Source organism: Lissotriton vulgaris, chromosome 6, assembly GCF_964263255.1.
Source record: "Lissotriton vulgaris chromosome 6, aLisVul1.2, whole genome shotgun sequence".
In the NCBI taxonomy this organism is placed as follows: Eukaryota; Metazoa; Chordata; class Amphibia; order Caudata; family Salamandridae; genus Lissotriton; species Lissotriton vulgaris.
Window position 1 is genome coordinate 1405072333 of NC_141694.1, and position 22223 is coordinate 1405094555.

Consider the following 22223-nt stretch of genomic DNA (forward strand, 5'->3'; position numbering starts at 1 on the left):
GTCTCAGCTGCCCTCCCTTTCCACGGACAGCACTACGTTTATGCGGTCTGCTTTAAATAGTAGTTAGCTGAAATTGTTTTTAGAATGACCAACATTGTGTATTTAATTTTATGGTGGTGAAAAGAAAAAGAATTAATGAATTGCGTAGGGAAGAGCTTGTGTCTAAGTTGGTGCCCGAGTTGTGTGTTAATGATATAAGTGACACTGGAATCCAAACAGAGTTGGGTTGGTAGGGCTGAGGGGAGCATCTGTACTGGAGAGGGAAAGAGGAGCTGAGCTTTTCATTTGCAATGATTACCGAGTATCTGAAAGTGCAAGATGGGTGCAACAGGGATTCGGAGATGAAATGTCATCTGCATACTGCCAAACTCTCCTTGGCATGTTCTGGAGAAATACGGCTGGGCAGGCAAGCACATTTCACACAGCGAGCCAGCAAATCGCAGAGTCCGAGGCGAACAGTGTGAACAGACAGTGTAGATAGAGACTAGGAGAGAGGCAGAAAGAGTCTAGAGGAAAGAGATTGCGAGAGAGAAAGTGGAAGGCAGAGCAAGGGGAAGAGTGCAGGTGTGAATGAGTGTGTGTGTATGTTTGTGTGAAAGAGAGAAATAAGCAATGATGTGACATATCAAGAAAGAGGAACAAAGAAAGGATTACCATGGGAAATAGTGATAGAGAGGGTGAAACAATGAGAGAGGATGAAACAAAGAAAAAGTGAGTGTTAGAGTGTCTTCATGATTGTCTGAGCGGAAGTGTGCGTGAAAGTATGTGCACGTAAAGTGAATGAGCGCCTCAGAGGGCGTGTGTAAGAAAGAGAGAGTGTTGAGCAGCTTGCTTGCAAAAGTTGTCAACAAACAGCTCCTGGAAAGCTTGGTTCTGATGTACTTAAGACAAACAACGGTATATCTCGGCACAAACTTGGATTAAAAACGTGGTAATGGCCAAAAGACAACCACCAGTTCAACGCCAATCAGCCTTTTCAATGGTCGGTAAAAGCACACAGGGGATATACTCCAGCTTCAGGTCAACTCCAGCACTTGTTAAGTGGGTATATATGAGAAATACCGATATAATGCTTAACAAGATGAAGCTATACTCCGACATTGTTGCTGCAGGGCATTCGCACAGCATGGTGTGCGGATCAGACTGCTTAAAATATCGGTCTCAACCTATTCTGATGACAAGTTAAATTGCCCAATCACTCTTTGCAAGCGAGGATTACAGGAGAGAAAGGCTCTTCAAGAACCAGCCACCGAAGTGTCTACATTCTGAAACGGCCCACTTCTCACTTGGTATACAGCTACAACAGAGAAATCATCGTTAACAAGCTCTTGGCATATCTGTGGGGAGGAGAAATGCGAGACAAGGTAAGGCCGGCCGTGGGCAGCAACAGCAGGGGTGACTAATTAGGGGGAGGAGAAATGCCTGAGCAAATGGCAAGCTCGTGCACGGGAACATGTACTTTAACACACTGATGGAGACCAAAAGGCGTCCGGGCTGTACAGTGCTGTCACGTTTTGAAGGCATGAGTTTGGCCTGGGCTGGAATCAAGGAGCACGGCGAGCAGGGAGGGGCTGGAGAGGTGAGGGCACAGAGAAAAAAAATGTGATTCATGGCCTGGCGGCCGTGAAGTGTGAAGCAGTGGGCGGGGAAGCAGGAGCACATGGTAAGGGGAGCCTTTGAAGAGCAAGGCAGGGGGATAGAAGCGCGTTCACGAGCACGTGCACTTATACAAATCCTCAGCTTTCCTGTTTGACTGCAATAGATCTCTCTACGAGACCTAAAAACAAATGGGTGCACTGCAGGGTTTCATGGCCACAGTAAAGCATTACGCCGGTAGCCTTTTGCTTTGTGATTATTGTGGATCTAGCCTTGTTATGAGCTTTTGTTTATTATTTATAATGCTCACAATAAATGCCAGAAAGCAGATCTTCAGGACGAATGTACAAAATGTCATGAAAGGAAAAGAAACCAGCAATATTAAACTCAATAAAATGTTAATCAGCCACATTGTTTTCTAGAAAGGTCGCCCACCTTCTCCTAGGCAAAGAATCTGAGAGTCCCTGTTAACCACTGCCAAGCCCCACAATCATGAAAGATTTTATCACTGAGATGGTGCCATTTACATTTTTGTTGAAAGATAACCACATTGGGCTCATGGCTTAGCTCGTGGGGCATGGCATTTTGCATTTTAGCTCCCTGCAACGTTCAATATTTGCTCCAAGATGCCATTTTGAAATGGCCATTTTAACCCAGTACAGGAGCACAGATATCAGAGTGGAGGAGAACTGAAAAGTGTCTTAAAACCTTTCTGTTAATTTATTTCTAGACGGGACACAGGACTGTGAACTTTCTTCTTCATGATCAGTTAGACCATTGTCATAATTTGGCAAGCAACACAACAATACAGAAACAGCCGCTACTGCTTAATCACATTGTACCTACTATAAATATGGCGTTCATTTTTATCAGTGCTTAACCGTCTTTAAATTCAGTCACTGAAAAGACCCAACATGAAAATTAAAAACAAAATTTTAGGAAGAAGCACTCAAGTAGTCTTAATATTTCTTGTGTTCATCAAGGATTCTGGATAATATAGTTCATAGTCCATCCAAATTTAAAACCGGTGTGATTCCTATAATAACCTGATATCTGAAAGATACCGTAGTTATGGATTACTTACCTTAAAACTACCCCCAGGCTTCAGACTGGATCAGGGGAAACTTTTTCATAGTAGTATCCCTGCAAGTTGGTAGGTGGCGTTGGTCGACTCCGCATTCGTTGTCGGCATCGTGGTCGCTGAGATGATGTCAGTGTCTACTTGGATGCTGCCCCTGCGCGCTGACGTTAGTTTTTCTTTTTCTGCGCCAGCCAGCGCCGATCCGGAGGGAGCGTGCTCCTAGTCACTTTTTGAATAACTATTTTTTTTCTTTTGTCAACATCTTTTTTGAGTCTTGCGACTCCTGGTGCACGAGGGATGTCCAGTCGCCGGCCCGGTTACAAGCTCTGTGACTCCTGTCACAATTTGATGTCGGTCACTGATCCGTACCTCGTGTACCTTTGGTGCCTGGAGTGCGACCACGACCCAAACTCTTGCTCCGACTGCTGGGTCCTGAACCTGATGTCTTTGCAGGAGTGGTCCCGAAAGATTTTGGAGGCCCTGCAGTCCGCTCCGCACCGCTTGAGGTCCGGTTGAGGGGAAAGTCACAGAACCGGTCACGGAGCCATCACCATTCGTCATCGAAGTCTTAGCACTCATTGGGTAGGTCGAAGCACAAGAAGAAGGCGAAGAAGCATCGTCACTCTTCGCCTTCTGCCCGTCCTTCGGCTGACGCGGGACCTGGAACGTCGCCTCTCTCCGGCTCCATCCTTGGAGCCCGCTGGGACGACTGCGCTTCCCTCCCTTTCCTGGAGTTGGAGCATCACCTGCCCAGCTTTGTACATTTTACGAGGCCCTCTACTCCATCTTTGGGCAGCCCGACTCCGCCGGTGCGCTTTCGGGCCCTGCGGACTCGCTGGGGGCTCTAGGCCTTCAATGCCAATGGCTCCGGCCTCGGAGCTGCAGGGCAACAATCGGTGCCAGTCGACCTCACGGTACCTTGCCCTGCCCCGATTCCAGTGGCGACGCCGGCTGTGCCCTCAGCCAGCGTCGACCCCTGCCTCACCTCTGACTTGGACATGGCGCCAGACCGACGTCAGTACCGACACCAGAGAGTACTTTTGTTTCACTGTTCATCTCTGCCATTCCCTACCACCCTGATGGCAGCCAGTGGAGGGTGCGGAGGACTAGGAGGCGTCTGGTGACCCACTTGCAGACCAACTTGAAGAGCCGGACTGGAGATAGGAGTTGGGTGATGCCAGTGGTCTGGATACCTCCCCAGACCTTGGTATGCTTTCTCCCCCTACCGTGGCTACGGAGCAGAGAGCCTTCTACGATGTGGTGTCGCGTAGGGTGGCCCTGGGCCTCGAGCTTCCTACGATGGCCTCCTGACTGAGGTGCTTCCGCCGGCAGCAGCCTCTTCGCAGCGCCTGCTGTCTTTTGCCCGACACCACTGCTCAGCCCCGGCGAACCTCTTTTCCTCTTCCAACACCCTACCCTAGAGAGATTGGTGGTCCAAGCCTCAACCTCAAAAGGCACATTCCCTACACTTTCCCCAGAAAGGGAATTCAAGAAGCTGGACCATCTTGGGAAGAAGATGTTTTCTTCCGCCAGCTTAGGACTGCGGTCGGTGAACACCTCACGTCTCTTGGGTCGTTACACACACACTGTGTGGGACACGGTTGCGCAAGTGCTGCCACAGTGCCTGGACGAGGCCCGGGCCGTGCTCACCCACGCTGATGCAGAGGGTCGAGACTCAGCAAAGTTAGCCATGTGGTGTGGGCTGGATACCGCCGACTCGCTGGGTAGATTTCATTTCATTTCAACGTCAGTAGCCCTGAGGCGCTACACCTGGCTGAGGCGCACTGGTTTCTCTGCGGATGTTAAATTAAATCTTTTGGAAATGCCTTTTGATGGCCGTCGTCTGTTCGGCGCTCAAGCGTTTCAAGGACTTTAGGGCTACGGCCAGATCGTTGGGCCTCTCTGCCACCTCTCGCCCCATGCAGTCCCTTTTGTGGCTACGGAAGAGGTACCCCACCACGTTCTGCCCAGAGCCACAGGCCTGGGCAAGCTACCCAGCCTCTGCGCGGCTGGGCACATGAAACCCAGCGTCATGGGTCTGAGGCCAGCGGACAGACCAGTTCACCAATACTCCCCCTTCAGTAGCCTTCATGCCTTCCTAATCCGACCTTTCAGGGCTACCAGTTGCCAGTGCCAGTGGGCAGCAGGATTCGCCATCACCTCCCCCACTGGCGCAACATCACGTCGGACAGGTGGGGTTTGCAAATAGTCCGAAGGGGCTACTCCCTCCCCTTAGAGAGTACCCTCCCTCCATGCCACCAACATTCCATTGCATGTCGGACGATCATTTGGCCCTTCTCCGTCAGGAAGTTATGGCTCTCTTGGCCAACTGAGCTATTGAACGTATCCCTGTGCTAGAAGTAGGTTGTGGTTGCTACTGCCACTATTTCCTGGTACCCAATAAGAACAAAGGCCTGCGTCCTATCTTGGACCTCAGGGACGTCAACCGCTTTCTCCGGAAGGAGAAGTTCAATATGTTAACCTTTGCTCAGGTCTTGTCTGCCCTCAACACTGCAGATTGGATGGTAGCGTTGGACTTGTAGGAAACTTACTTTCACATCCCCGTCCTGCCTACCCACCGGCATTACCCATGGTTCAAGGTAGGCCACAAACATTTTCAGTTTACTGTGCTCCCCTTTGGCCTTACCAGCCCCCTCGAGTGTTCACAAAAGTGATGGCGGTGGTCACAGCTCATCTGCCCAGATCTGGGGTTCCAGTCTTGCCCTATCTCAACGGCTGGCTGTTGAAGGCGGGCTCGCCCCAGGCTGTCGTCTCCCACCTCCAGACTACGGCGGACCTCCTGCATTTGATGGGGTTCACTATCAACATGCCGAAATCGCACCTGATTCCCTCTCAGATGCTCCTTTTCATCTGAGCGGTTCTGGACACTGCACAGTTTTGTGTCTATCCTCCCGAGCAGTGAGTCCGGAATATTCGGTCTATGATAACGATGTTTCAGTCTCTATCCCGGATTTCATCCTAATGAACCTGAGTCTGCGGGTCCTCGTGGCCTCCTGCTAGCGGATCATGACAGATGGCATATGTTGACTCTGCAGTGGGACCTGAAGTTCCAGTAGGTGCAGCATCAGGGGGATCTTTCTGATGTCGTTCATATATCGGAGGGGACTGCAAGTCAGTTGCAGTGGTGGCTTACGAACCAGGATTGGGTCAGCGGCAGATCTCTCTCCCTTCCCCAACCAGAGTTCACAGTAGTGATGGATGCGTCACTCCTGGGATGGGGCAGCCACATGGGGGGAGGTGGAGATCAGAGGCCTCTGGTTTCCAGGGGAATCAGGGCTCCACATCAACCTCCTGGAGCTCCGGGCGATTCGTCTTGCACTGAAGGCATTCTTTCCCTCTGCCAAAGGAAGAGTAGTGCAGGTGTTCACGGACAACACCACTGCCATGGGCTACTGCAACAAACGGGGCAGAGTGGGGTCCTGGACCCTATGTCAAGACCTTTGGACGAGGCTGGAACATCAAGGTATGTCCCTGGTGGTTCAACACATGGCAGGTTCCCTGAACTCTAGGGCAGACAAACTCAGCAGCCGGTGCATGATGGATCATCAATGGCGTCTTTCAGCAGTGGGGAGAGCCTTGGTTAGATCTATTCACCACCGAAGAGAACGCGTAATGTCAGCAGTTCTGCCCGTTGGAATTTCAAGGCGACACTCACACGAAGTCGCAAGTGGAATCGCGGCTTCCTGTACACCTTTCTGCCTGTACCACTTCGGCCCAGAGTGCTGAAGAAGATCAAGCGCAACTTGGCCCAAGTCACTCCGGAGTGGGCACGAAGAGTCTGGTACCCCGATCTCTAGAGCATGGCCATCGATCCTCTGATCAGACTACCTCTTCGGGAAGATCTTTCGTCGCAGCAGCAGGGGACGGTCCTCCACCCGACCTGTACAGTCTCCACCTGTTTGCGTGGAGATTGAGTGGCGACAGTTGACAGCTTTTGACCTTCCTCCCGAAATCTGTAATGTCACCTTGACAGCCAGGTGTCCCGCCACTAAAATGGTATACGCCTGTAGATGGAACAACTTTGTGCATGGTGCACAGCAAAGGCTCTGGATCCCCTTTCTGCCCCTCTTTTGGAGGTTCTCCTCTTCATTCTTTCTTTGGCCCAGCAGGGCTCTGCTCTAGGCACTCCTAAATGCCATCTTTCGGCCGTTCTTTGCATTCCTGATTGGCCTTCTCTTTTCAGGTCCCTGATTGTTAACCAAGTTCTGAAGGGCATTACTCATCTCTTTCCTCCTTCTCTTTTCGTAATGCCCCAGTGAGACTTGAATATTGTCCTCACTTATCTTATGTGTGCTCCCTTGGAGCCACTACTTTATTGTCCTCTTTTCCACCTTACTTTGAAGGCGGCTTACTTTCTTGCCATCACCTCTGCTCGCAGAGTGAGTGAGCTTCAGGCCTTATCTTCCAAACCTCCCTTTCTGGCTGTTCATCCGGACAAAGTGGTTCTTCACACTAGGCCCTCCTTTCTGCACAAAGTGGTTACCTCTTTCCACATAGGCCTGACCATCACATTGCCCACCTTCCTGCCTCTGCACCCTTCCAAAGAGAAGGAGAGACTCCACCGTCTGGACCCAAAACGTACGCTGTCCATCTACCTTGACCGCACTAAAGACTTCTGGGTGGACGATCAACTCTTCGTGGGTTATGTGGGCGCCAAGAAGGGTCGGGCAGTGCACAAGCGTACCATCTCTCAATGGGTTGTCCTATGCCTCAAGATCTGTTATTCTTGGGCTAAAAAGGAACCTCCAGTAGGACTTCACGCCCACTCTACCAGGGCGATAGCAGGCACTACTGCTTTGGTACGTGGAGTTCCGTTGAATGACATCTGCCAGACAGCCACGTGGGCATCCCTGCACACAGTTACCAAACATTACTGTCTGGACAGTCAAGTCCGGAGAGACCGCTTTTTCGGCTCTTCTGTACTCATTGGGCTTCCTGGTGTGAACTTGGTTCGCAGACCCACCTCCGGGTTTGGTTTTGCTGGGGTATCTATTCTAAGGTAAGATATTCATAACTAATTATCTCTATCAGATGAATAAGTTACTTACCTTCGGTAACAATGTATCTGTAAGAGACATACATTAGTTATAGATTCCTTACTGCCCCATCCATCCTCCCCGTTCTGCGAACTGACCTCTAGGGATAGGGACTCCCTTCCCGGACGCTAGTTTTGTGCACGAGTGGTCAGTGTCTTGAATGGCTCTGGGGTTCTGGCGGGTGAAGTTGTCAGGACTGACGTCAGCGCGAGGCTGTGTCTAAGTAGACTCTGCAATGTCTTCCCGGTGACCGCGACGCCCATGACGGACGCAGATTCGACCGACGCTACCTACCGACTCACAGGGGTACTGCTAAGAAAAATGTATTCTGGATCCAGTGTGACGCCTGGGGGTAATTCTAAGGTAAGGAATCTATAACTAATGTATGTCTCTTACAGTTACATTGTTACCGAAGAGAAGTAACTGTTCATATGGCCTGTAGCACTCAATTCCATCAATTTTCTGTTCATAGGCGGCATCTGTGATCTCCTGTACATCTCATTGTGTAATGAAGAAATATACTTTTGTGATACATAGTATATGATTGTTTGAAATAGGTAGATTGTACCACAGTACTGAAATTCACGATGTATTTCCTGACTTTCTTTTAGTAGTAGCGAGTATACCAATATAAAGGATTCTAAACCGCTGATGGTGCCATATGTGTGGAATGTTCTGGCTTTTTTTATTTATTTATTTTCTTCTTAAGCAATAAATATTTTTTTTAAACAAATGATCTAAATGTGTTCTTTTTAGTTGAGCAGTAGCCCATTACATCCCCATGAAGGAAGCCTGGGAACATCAGTAAGCTAATAATATAACTGTTTTTATATAGTGCTTACTACCCCTGACAATGTGTTGAAGCGCTTTTTGGTGAGTAGCATGCTACTCCGTAACCCAACATGGATTGATTAGTGGTGGATTGGTATGCAGAAATATGAAGTTGTTAATTCTAGCAGTAGACATGCGAGTCTGTCAGTTGGATTGAATAGGATAAAGGAGGTACAGAGGAGGGAAGAGTCTAGAAAGTGTTATTTGGGAGATCATATTAGTAATGAGGTTTAGGATGTGTCAATGAAGGGATAGAGAACTGTCTAGAAAGGGTTATTAGGGTGATCATTGTGTCCTACAGTAGGAGCAAAGTAATAAGTATATAGATACATAAATACATAGAAAGGTATCCATGTACATGGAAAAAAATAGAGATATGAAGTTGTATTAAAAAAGTCACATGCATACATGTATGGACAAATAGTTCGTAACTCAGGCTTTCAAGTATTGCTGCACATAAAGCCATTTTATTTATGTATTTTCATTAATAGTTTTCTTTATTTGTGGAAATTGTATTTTTTATTTGCTTATTTATATAGAAATATTTTACATTTCCCCACTATTTCAATAGTTAAGCCCTTTTAGATACAGTTGTTATGATCATATTTACACAACGTGACAGATAACATATAAACAGACCTATAAGCATATAAACAAAATAACTTCTATGTAAACTATGCAGTGGCCTGTATACATGTTAAGCATAGACTTATATGTATAGACATATATATATCATAAGTAATATATACATTTGTTAAGCAGACCTCTAAGAATATCTGTATATTTTTAAACCATAAGTAGTATATGTATTTGTACAAAGAAATGCACATATCTAAATACATAATTTATCCAGTATTAGGGTATCTTTCATAGATTCAAATGCCTGAATTATTCCCCGTCGTTGGGATGGGAGTCCCATTAGACATATAGGTTAAGATCCCAAAGGCCCCACTTTAGTAACATATTCATGTCCTTTTGTAAAAAGGACTAAACTCTCGACTAGAGAAGATTCAATCAGCTATCACCTCCCTCTAGAACCCCCTGGCAGGAACTCCTGTCCCTCAGATTTTCTACCGCACGTCGTGCTAAGGGAGTCTCCTCTGAGCTCTGCTCAGTTTACTACTCATCTGGTTTTTCCTGTGTTTTTCCTGGCTTTATATTTCATCTCTTCACTGAAATTCCTTGGTATCCTCATGGCTGAGACACCTAAGAAGGGACTTTTTAGGTCCTGTGGTTCCTGTGGGAAAAAGCTACTACATATAGATGACAAACATCAAAATTGTCTCTACTGCCTCTATCCGGACCATTCATCTAAAGATTGCAAGGTATGTCTTACCTTCTCCACAAAAACCCTCAAAGACCGGGAGGGACGCCTTTTATTATGGTTACAAAGGCTGAAGGACAGAGACCAACTGGAGTCTTCTGAGGAGAGTGAGGGCTCTTCAATATCCTCCAAAGCCTCTCAAAAAAGACCAAGGGTGGCAACTCCTGGCCCTTCGTCACAGCCTCCTCAAAAGAAGACGCTTAAGAAGTCTCGAGAGGTCCATTCTAAGGCACTACCATCAAAGGTAACCTCTCAGGAAGTTACCACCTTAAGAAAGCCTTCTTCCACTCCGACGACGACATCGCCAACGACGACTTTAACGACGAAGAGATCTGGGTCTACAGCCGTGGGTATCCCTTAGTCAACGACAACTGTCTCCACGTCGATGGCGACGTCATCATTAACCTCGTCGACGACTCAATCATCGACGGCAGGTAAGACCGTGTCGTCGACGATAAAGATCAAGAAGACATCGTCGACGTCGAAGCAGCCGTCGGCGCTGCGATTGCAGACGACCTTGACGACGAAGACAGTCCCGTCGACGTCCACACCATCTTCGACGAAGGCTCTGTCGACGAAAACCATACCATAGATGAGATCTCCATCTGGGATGACGACGATGTCGACAACTTCTTCGTCGACGATAACTCCATCGACTACGACACCTGTCGACGTTTCACAGTAGACGGCCGCACCGTCGACGGGAACGTCTTCATCGACGGATCCAAATCTGAAAAGCACTTGTGTGCATTTAAGAATTACGAAGAAGACGTTGACGCCACCCCTAACCTCTCCAAGTCGGGTCCAACCACTGCCTCCAACATGTCTTCTGGAAGAGGAGGATTCGGATGAGGGTAGCATGTTTCAAACGGCGACAAGCCCCTCGGAACTTAATGTAAAATATCAAGAAAGTTCAGATGAGGAAGACCAGGATCAGTAGTAAGAATTTCAACCGCCTCCTCCACCAATGGTTTGTCTTTCAGCCTCCTTGGTTTCGGATTTGCAATACCTCATTACGGATTACAAACAGAGGTTTCCAACATCTCCTACATCTCAACCCCCAGCGGTGTCTCCACCACCAAGACCACGGCTCCACCTTTATATTTACAGCCGGACCCTATCATTTTGCCGCATCCTCCATCTACTGATGATGATAATGAGGAGGAAGATCAGTATGAAGAGGGAGAACTTCAAGACACTCAGTCTAACCATGATGAATGGGACGACTACGTCATTCCCTGTCCTGCTTCTACAGTACTTACGCAGGCGGACTCACAACCTGAAGACATCGGGGGGGGGGTCCATAACATTGTTGAGAGAGCAGCTCTACGTTTTTAAATACCCATGACTTCCCACCAACAGGATTGCTTTTTATATGATTTTAAGGCGCCTTTCAAGAAGTCCGTGAGATCTATACCCATAACAGAATACTTATGGGGTCAAGGTGTGAATATCATGCTAAATCCTTCCTCGGTGCCTCCGGTGTTGCCTCACCTGAATAAAAAAATACAAGGTGCCCGATACTGCTCCAGTTTGCTTAATATGACATCCCAAGCCGGATTTGGCAGGCGGCCCAAAGGAAGTCCAAAAATCCTTCTGCCCCGTTAACAGCTCCGCCGGATAAGGAAGGCCGAAGATTGGATAACATCGGGAAGCGTTTTTCTTCAATGTCTGCGTTGATAGTAAGAGCATCCAATGCTTTAGCACTATTGGGACGATACAATAGGCAGTTATGGGCAGACATAGCTCCATACCTAGCAGCTTTACCTGAAGATTCAAAAGAGGAGGCAAAGAAGATATTGCTTGAAGGGGAACGCTCGGCACCAGAAATAATATATTGCGCAATGGATATCGTGTCGACTGGGTTTCGTCAGCTGGCTGGCGCAGCAGTGTTGAGACGACAAGGTTGGTTGAAGGCAACTTCTTTTAGACCCGAAATTCAAACGAAGATCTTGGTTATGCCCTATGATGGACAGTTTCTTTTTGGGCCAAAGATTATTGAGGACCTCCAAACTATAAAGAAAGATACGGACACAGCCAGAGCATTGGAAACCCTCCAATTTAGAAACCCTTCCTTTCGTGGATCAAGAGGAAGAGGGCAGTCTTCTTCTAGAGGCGATTTCCAATATCGGTCATCCTACTCTTCTGGTCAACAACATCGTCAACACTGGAATTTGTTCACATCCCTCCCCCAACCCCTCCACGACCTATGCTTCACAAAAATCTACGTATACTTCTCCGGGAGATTTCTCTTATGCTCCAGAAGGGAGTGATAGAAAGTGTTCCTCTTTCTCAACGAGGGAAAGTATTTTAATCCCGCTTTTTCCTGATTCAGAAAAAGGAGAAAAAATGGAGACCAATCTTGGACCTGAGATCCCTCAACAAATTATTGAAAAAGCAGTTGTTTCGTATGGCGATAATCAAAGAGGTTCTACAACTTCTAGATGCAGAAGATTACATGGTGTCTTTGTATCTTCAAGATGCTTATGTTCATATCCCTATTCCCCGGAATCACAAAAAGTTCTTAAGGTTTGCAATAGCGGGCATGCACTTTCAATTCTGCGTCCTACCTTTTGGTCTCAAATCAGCACCACACATCTTTACGAAATGCCTTTCTCCAGTGGCTGCATATCTCAGGCAACATCACCATCAAGTTTTCCCATATCTGGACGACTGGCTAGTCAAGACGCCATCCTTAGAAGACGCGCCCAGGTCTTCCAACGCTTGTCTACAGCTTTTCGATCGTCTGGGACTCACACTCAATCGGGACAAATCAGTCCTTCTACCTTCTCAGCGTATAAGTATCCTAGGCGCTACCCTCGATACAAAGCATAAAAAGGCTTTTCCATCTCAGGAAAAAAAGTACAAGCTTCTGTCACTGGCTATTCTCATAACTTCCAAGAGGTCCCTGACAGTTTGCCTCTTCAAGTCCCTACTCTGGATGATGTCATCATGTATCTTACTGGTTCCAAACTGCTGTCTCCGCATGCGCCCTCTCCAAGAAGCACTCTCAGCGCAATGGGTACAATGCACAGGTTCATTCTACGAAAACATTCGAATTACCCCTCAGATGTTCAAGGCTCTGCAATTATGGAGTTGTCCTAAGAACCTTTCTCAAGGCTTGCCTTTCTTGCTTCCAGCTTCGCCGCATATCATCACGACAGACGCGTCACTGGGATGTTGGGGAGCTTTCCTCCAAGAACTGCAAATAAATGGGAAATGGTCCCCTTTCGAGAAAGAGCTTCATATAAATCTCCTCGAACTGCGAGCAGTCTTACTCGCTCTTCAAGCTTTTCTTCCAAGAATCAGGAATTCTCTAGTGCTTGTGCGTATGGCCAATACCAAGACAATGCACTATCTCAACAAGCAGGGGGGACTGGCTCACTTACACTCTCTTGCGAATCACAAAAAATCTGGAACTGGTTGATCCTGCACAATATCTCCCTCTGGGCGGAGTATGTCCCAGGAACGGACAACATTCTAGCCGATTCACTAAGCAGGCAACACACAACGTGTCACGAGTGGGAATTTGACCAGGGGATGCTCAACCAAATATTCTCGCAATGGGGCTCTCCTCTCATAGACCTATTTGCTACAAGACAGAACGCCAAATGCCAACACTTCGCAAGCTGGCATCCCCAGAAGGGATCTCTAGGGAATGCATTTTCGATCGCATGGTGTAACGTCTTTGCATACGCCTTTCCACCGTTTCCAATGATGCCCAGAGTCCTCAGGAAATTTTAAAGAGGAGCCTTGCACTCTCATTCTAATAGCCCCAGCTTGGCTGTGCCAACATTGGTTCACAGAGCTTCACCTGCTCTTTCTGGAACCGCCAATTCGGTTGAAGCAGTTTCCTTCTCTCCTCACGATGAACCACCAGCAAGTCCAGCATCCGGATCCGGCATCTCTCAGGTTATCCGCTTGGCTCCTGAGTTCAAAGAGTTTCAGAATTTAAATATTCCGCCGGATTGTAGTGCCATTCTAGCTCGGGCGGACAGTACTAACAAGACATATTCTTTAAAGTGGAAGAGGTTTTGCATTTGGTGTAGAACTCGGAAAATACATCCTTTTTCTTCTTCTCCAGCTCAAATATTGCCTTACCTTCTCCATTTGGCAAACTCAGGTCTGGCTCATGCTTCCATCAGGGTTCACTTGGCGGCAATATCCCATTTCAGACGGTCTTCTGCTGGTCCTTCTCTCTGGTCGGACAGATTGATCAAACAATTTCTTAGAGGCCTCTTCAGGACCTTTCCTCCATTGAAGACTTTACCTCCTACTTGGCAGCTCAACACAGTCCCTAATCAGCTCATGAAACATCCCTTTGAGCCGATACACAGAGCTGATCTCAAGTATCTCTCTTGGAAAACGGCGCTCCTTCTCGCCCTTACTTCAACAAGACGAGTAAGTGAGCTTCAGGCTTTCTCAATTCAAGAGCTTTTTCTGCAATTCAAACAGCACAGAGTGCTATTACGAACAAACCCGAAATTTGTACTAAAGGTCCCGTCTGACTTCCATCTCAAGAGCCTGTAGTCTTGTGCTCTTTCTTTCCAAATCCTCACACTACGGCAGAGAGGACTCTACATTCTCTGGATCTTAAATGCTGCCTAACGTTTTATATTGAGAAAACAAATACCTTCCGCAAATCCAACCAGCTCTTTGTGGCCTACAGTAGACCTAGAAAAGGCCTTCCACTCACTAAACAAAGTATCTCTCGCTGGATCTCTGCAGCTATTTCATTCCGTCACGAGCAGGCGGGGCAACCCCTACAATCTAAAGTACGGGACCATTCCACTAGAGCAATGTCTACATCCATGGCGCTCTTCGCAGGTGTGCATATCATAGACATTTGCAGAGTAGCAATGTGGAAGACGTCGCATACATTCTCCAAGCATTACTGCTTGGATGCAGAACTCATGAAGGATGCTGCAGTGGGACAAGCAGTACTTTGTCATCTATTTCAATAGAGGTGAGCCTTCTTTTCATCCCACCATCCTTTCTGGTATACACACATTTCTCTATTTGTATTTCTTGATGGTATCTTTGCTTACATTTTGATGTTTTCTATTAATCACTTTCATATGTTATTATCTGGTGAATTTGTATATACTGTGCCATCCGAAATGTGCTTGTCATTGCTTGCTACTCTGATTCAGGCAATTTATGAAAGATACCCTAATACTGGATAAGAAATGCGTTACTTACCTGTAACTGCAGTTATCCAGTATTGGTATCTTTCATAGATTCACATAAAACCCTCCCGCCTCCCCTGGAAGGACTCATCCAATTCTCTCAGTAATACGCCTACTTAGCATGGTGCTTACGAAAATCTGAGGGACGGGAGCTCCTGCCATGGGGGTTCTAGAGGGAGGTGATAGCTGATTGGCTCTTCTCTAGAGTTTGGTCCTTTTTACAAAAGGACATGGATGTGTTACTAATGTGGGGCCTTTGGCCTATTACTCTATATGTCTAATGGGACATTACTTTATTTATGTACCGGGGACTCCCATACCGACGACGGGGAATTATTCAGGCATGTGAATCTGTGAAAGATACCAATACTTGATGACTGCAGTTACAGGTAAGTAATGCATTTCAAATACATATATCTAATCAAATTACACATATTTACATACACAGGTATATGCTGCACATTTGTGTTTTGAGTTTGGTGGTCATGTAGGAAAGAGCCAACTCTTGAGTAGTTTTCTGAAGATAAGATTTTTATCTGTGGATCGTATGTTTGGGGGTAATGAATACCATAGTTTGGCTGCTTGAACAGAGAAAGATGTTCCACCCATGTTTTTTTTCTTGTATGCTGGCGTTTTGAGGTGCGGTGCCAATCGGGAGCATAGGTTCCTTTGTTGTATGTAGTGGTTGATTTTATTCATAATGAAAAGTGGTCCTGTTCCATGTATTGCTATGTTGGTAATACAAAGCAGCTTGAAGGTGGATCTTCCGGCAAGTGGTAACCAATGTAGGGCCCTCAAGGCAGGGGAGATGTGGGCTTTTGGCTTTACATTTAGGAGTAGTCTAGCAGCCGAGCTCTGAATTTGTTGTAGTTTTTTCATAGTTGATAAAGATGATCCATGGTGGAAGCCATTGGCGTAATCAGGTTTAGACAGTACAAGAGAGATAGTAGCTTGGCTCTTGTGAGGAAATCCTAAGTGGGGGAAGATCTGTCACAGTGTTTTTATGGTAATGAAGCCTGATCTTGTTAACTTATTCACTTGGGCATTCATTGATAGCTTGGAGTGCATGGTAATTCCAAGATTTCTTACTTCCTTAGATACTTTAGGAGGTGGCCCCAGATCATTAGTTCAGGTGCAGAATGGGTCATAATTTTTTCCAGTTGTCACATGTGAGTATTTCAGTTTTTGCTTCATTCAATTTGAGATGGCTCCATGTCAACGACTGATCAACGGCTCTGAGGCAACTAAGGATTTTTGAGTACTATTATAGAGGACTGTCTCTCCCTTGATAATTATCTAAAGATCCCTTGGATTAAATACGTAATTAACACCTTTAAGGAGATCATTGGAGTTGACGTCAAGGCGGACACCCTAGCAGCCTCTGATTTGTCTAAAGCTGAATTGAAGAATGTCTTTTTAATGTATAAGTCTGAACAGCGGCGATGTAATGTCATTTATCCACTAGTTCCTTCTGTGCCACATATAATGAAAGTGTGGGTTTTCAATCTTATCTAAGGCACGTAAACAGAGCGTCCCATCGATTTGTTTTGCGCCGGTTGAGGTTGGGGATTGTACACCATTTGGTGGCTTTCCCTTCCCACAACAAGCATCCAGAGGGCGCGTGTCCATGCGACAATGGCTCTGCACAAAGCACCTTGCACTTTGTATTGATATGTAAGCTATGTGAAAATTTTCGCATTGCCTTTTTAAAACCTGTTATTGTTAAGTTTGGTGTTAGGACAGTTCATGACGCCTTGAAGCTGCTTTTTAACTTAAATCATGCTGATATCTGCTTTTTTACAGCTACCTTTCTTTTGAAAGCGATTAGGGCCAGGAAAAGAATGATCTTTTAACTTTTTATTGTGATGGATTGCTTTTATATCATGTTCTTTTACTGGTGAATGTACCCTGCCTGTATTTGTTGTGCTTTTATGGACATTTTTTTTATGTTCCGAAATAAAGCCTTATGAACTGAACTGAGTTTCCAATGTATTTGGAGCTTTACAGTTTAAGAAGTATTTGTGTGTCATGTGTATAGTTGGAGCATGTGAAGTGAAATTCATTTATCATATCCAGTAATGACTTCTTGTAGATGTTGAAAAGCATGGGTGAGATAATAAAGCCTCGAGGTACCTCTACTTTTGTGAAGTACAGGTTGGATGAGAAAAGGGGGGGTGAGTATGGATGACATTTTTTATGCTGTGAATGTAGGATGTGATCCAGTCGAGAGCACCCCCTTCTATCTCAGCTTCGTAGAGTCTTTGGATTAGTGTCATGGTCATCTGTGTCGAATGCAGCTAAAAGGTCTAAGAGAAGTAGTGCAGCTACCCCATTCACGTCATTCCAGATGGCGCTGAGGGCAGATTCTGTGCCTCTTCCGGATGGAATGCTGTTTGGAAGTTGGAAAGTATGGAGTTATCTTAAAGTAATAGTGACATCTGGGTGAATGCTGCTCTTCCTGTTAGTGTTCCCAAAAAAGTTCCATTTGTAATCTGTCTGTAGTTGTTTGGGTCATGTGGGTGCAGGTTTGTTTTCTTTAATAATGAACGTATGTATGACTTTTTAATGTCATCTAGAAAGATTCCCGTAGTTAAAGAATTATATATGATTGTTCCAACTAGTGTGGCAGCTAAGGTAGTTAGAAGAATTTTCTTGAAGATTTGTGATTGGCAAGGGTCAGAAGAGCAGGCAGCATGCCTTGGTACTTTGATAAGATCGATAAATTAACTTTCTGATAGTTGTTTAAAGGAAGGGAGGCTCCGTTGGCTTACCCTTGGAGGGGATTGAGGGAATTGGGTTGGTGCTGATGGTTTTCCTTTAAATAGGAGTCCAACATGTCTGCTTTGGTTATGCATTGATTTACCAGTTTATCAGTACATTTATGAGAAATAGGATGGGTTCCTTCTGTGCATTTAGGTTCTGTGCAAGTTAGCATTTTGAATTCTGTTTGAATAGTACCTTTTTTTCTTAAGCTTTCTTTACTGTTGACTCATATTCAAAGTGGAGAAGTGTGGCTCAATGGTTAGAGCGGCAGACCCTGATGCGGAGGTCTAGCCCGGGACCAGGGTTCAATTCCCCGCCTCAGCGGGTCTTGGGCTCAAAAAATTCCACGGACCTGATAATTCTCGCCTTGGTGCCTATTCTAATCATAGAGTCCCACTCTGCAACTCTGGGCAATAGCTTGCGTAATCTCCGCAACGGCCCCCACAACGCTATGGATGCCTGGCCTTCACCCTGGGGGTGCCCAGGAGTGGACACTCACAGGGAAAACCAGGACGGGTTCCACAGCGGTATTCGTACAAGCGCCTTGAGACCCTTGCGGGTGAGTAGTGCGCTATACAAGTATCAATTTTTATATTCTGTGAGGTTTGTGTATGTGAAGTTTGTCTAGATTGTTATTTGTTTTGAGCCAGGTGCACGAGTGCTTTGCAATTTGTTGTTTTATCTTTTTTTCTTCTGCATTAATCCTAAGTGCGTGTATTCTTTGAACAAACTAGCAGGTAACAGGGTATTAGGGCGCACAGCTGAGTATGGCTATAAGTAAAGTACCCACGTATCTAGGTGGATTGCTACTAGGCCGGAAAGGGAGGTTACCCAACCCCCTCAAAACCTCAAGGACAAGTCCCAGAGTAAAGCTTATAAACACTCCTGCCGAGCAATCGAAATATGTGATATTTATGCACAGCACATGTAGTATTAAAGAAATTTCAAAAACAAGTATGAAAGCAAAAGTCCAAAATTTCATCCAGTAAGTTTTCCAGACTCCCGGGTCTTGTAATACATTGATCCGTATTTTAATTCAATTCTCAAAGTTCAATCCAGGCGATGTTCGGATCAAGATTCAATCCCAAGTTCCAATCCAAAGTTCAAGATACAATATTCAAAATTATAATCAAAAACTCCCAAAGAAAACAATCACTGCAGCCAACACGTGTTTCGTAGGGCATTAATCTCATGCCACATAACTTCCTCAGGGCTGCAAGCCAAAATAATAAAACAATAGTAAATCTTACTGACATTAGTCTAAAATGAAAGTGTACTCTTAATAAAGTCACCACCTAAGTGAAGAAAACATAGTACCCATAATCTTGTGACAAAATCAAAATACAGTTTTGTGACAGTCCCGGTGTCAACAGTATAATGACAGCAAAACATTCCGAAATATTACCAAATTCAAAAGCATATATGAATATGTACCTTACTCACAAAATATATAATGTTACCAACATCTTCAAACTCTTACTAGAAGATATGTGTAAATGAAATTACACTTTATGGAAAGACATGGAGAAGCTCTTAGTTTTGTCACCTAAGTCCATCTCATATTTTCTCTATAGCAAGGATCCATTATCTCTCTCAATAATTGCTAATTCATATCATTCTTAAACGAATAAAAATAATGAATATAAACAATAGCATAAAAATGACGCAAGCCCTTGTAATGTCACATCTAAATGTGGAATACACATGTATAATTAAGTGAGGAGTCACTAAGCTGAGTATAACACATGTTTAATTAGGTGAGAAATCACTAAGCTGGATATAACAGCAAATAGTAGGAGTATCTGCCAAAGGACAGTCTGTATTACCTTTTCTTTCTATTCTTCGTTCCCCACGTTTATTATTATCATTAATCGGTTCCAGAATTTGCAGTAACTAGAATAGAGAGTCATGTTATTAGACTCATATTTCTAAGAGACATTAGGAACAGTATCTATATTCGATGAATTCCCTTACCAATATCTCGGCGCGAAGGGGTTTTATTTCAATTAACTTCCAATATCCATAATATGATTTCTCTGCACCATATCTTCTTTGACAGGTTCTAAAATACAAGAACCCAAATTTCAAGGACCTGCTGCCAAGTACTATCCCGTATGTTCTATATTACAGCAAGTATGACCCTTACCTGTATCCCCCTTCCGAGGACTCCAAGTATCCCGTGTCCGACTCTATCGAGTGTCGGCGTCTTCTGTGGGCGCCATGTTATGTAAGTAAACACTACGAAAACGGAGCGTAAATCGCCGCCATATTGGAATAGGTTTCCGCGTTCGTAAAGGATGTTAACTACCTTACTAAGAGTCATTAATTCACGTTAAGCTTATGTGGTAAATAAATTTTTCAGTAAGAGATAAACTATATCAAAAACTCCTCCTATTTAATATGAAAATCAGCGTCATCTTTAAGTATCATGTTATGGAAGTGCCCGAACTAGTAATAGTGAAAATATGGTACTAGTGGTGTCGCCATATTTAAATGGCTAATCACCTCCGAAGGTAGGGTGTATATGCCCAACAATATATAATTATACGTCAAGATTTCAGAAATTATATAATTTCCTTGTATAAGGGGGGGGGGGGGGTTACTAGGTATCATGAAAGCGAAATGCAAGTATTAACAAATATACTTTACAACTTAACCATGTGTATGTATACTAAGTAATCTGCTCATCCCAATTAACAAAGTAATTTAACATACATGGTGACATTGCTTTGAGTCTCCCATAACTTTCCTATGTACTTCACTACATATGAAACGAGGGTGTTATGGCATTAGCATTCAGGTTCCTCAGGTATCAACTTAAAACTATTTACAAATCAGTATAATCTGAATAAGCAATTTTTCAGACTAAAAGCCAGATCACAAACATCAACAGCATCTTTTAACTCATAAAATTACATTGTAATTAATCTCCCAGAAAATACTGTAATTCTGTGTCAAAATTGAGCCCTTCTTCTACGGCCCGAAGGACCATAATCCACCGGGCCTCTCTTCGTCTCAATTTTAATAGTCTGTCTCCTCCACGTCTGTCAAGGATTACATGTTCTATTCCATGGAAGGAGAATTTGTGGTTGTCAGAATCATGTCTATTCTGAATAACATGTGAGGCTATGGGGTACCTAGTGTCACCATTCTTGAGTGCCCGGTAATGCTCTACCATCCGGTCCTTAAGTCTTCTGACCGTACTTCCCACATATATCTTCCCACACATGCAAGCAATAACATAAATAACAAAGGTAGTTTCACAATTGATGAAAGAATCAATATAAAAAGTACCTGTATTGTTGTATTCAAATTTCACAACCTTTCTTTTGGCCCACCAACATGAGCTACAGTTTCCACAGTAGTGGAATCCCTTAGGACGAATTCGCAACCATTCACTTTGTCCAGGATAAGATATTGGTTTAGGGTAACTAGGGCTAACAATATTGGCAATGGACAATCCCTTCCTAAAAGTAATACTAGGTCTTTCCGTTAGGTAAGGTTTCAAATCTTTATCAGAATGTAATAAGTGCCAATATTTCCTCATAATACCGTAGAGTTTGTTACTACCAGTGCCAAAATACGTAATCATTCTGATCTTTTGACTCTTGCCCATAGTCTCATTCTTTTTCTTTGATACCAAGGTATCTTCTCGTTTAAGTGTCTGTACCTTTCTGACAGCCTTGGTCACAATTGTATTTTCATATCCTCTATTTTTGAATCTAATTACCATATCTTTAACATTAGCATCAAAGTCCAAGTCTTTGGAGCAGTTTCTTCTTGCTCTAATCATTTCCCCATATGGGATAGAATTGATCTGGCTCTTAGGGTGGCAACTGTCAGCTCGTAGAAGTGCATTACAGCTTGTCTCTTTCCGAAACATACGGCTATACAGTTTATCTCCCTCAACAAACAGTTCAATATCAATATCAGTTCATATATAATTTCTGAAATCTTGACGTATAATTATATATTGTTGGGCATATACACCCTACCTTCGGAGGTGATTAGCCATTTAAATATGGCGACACCACTAGTACCATATTTTCACTATTACTAGTTCGGGCACTTCCATAACATGATACTTAAAGATGACGCTGATTTTCATATTAAATAGGAGGAGTTTTTGATATAGTTTATCTCTTACTGATAAATTTATTTACCACATAAGCTTAACGTGAATTAATGACTCTTAGTAAGGTAGTTAACATCCTTTACGAACGCGGAAACCTATTCCAATATGGCGGCGATTTACGCTCCGTTTTCGTAGTGTTTACTTACATAACATGGCGCCCACAGAAGACGCCGACACTCGATAGAGTCGGACACGGGATACTTGGAGTCCTCGGAAGGGGGATACAGGTAAGGGTCATACTTGCTGT

The 22223-nt window shown here is 44.7% G+C and overlaps 1 protein-coding gene across 5 annotated transcripts in view; it reads left to right on the forward strand.

The window, feature by feature from the left end:
- The window catches only part of RALGAPA2 (Ral GTPase activating protein catalytic subunit alpha 2), a 1781019-nt gene that overhangs the window by 753975 nt on the left and 1004821 nt on the right, over nt 1-22223 (forward strand). The window lies entirely within an intron of this gene.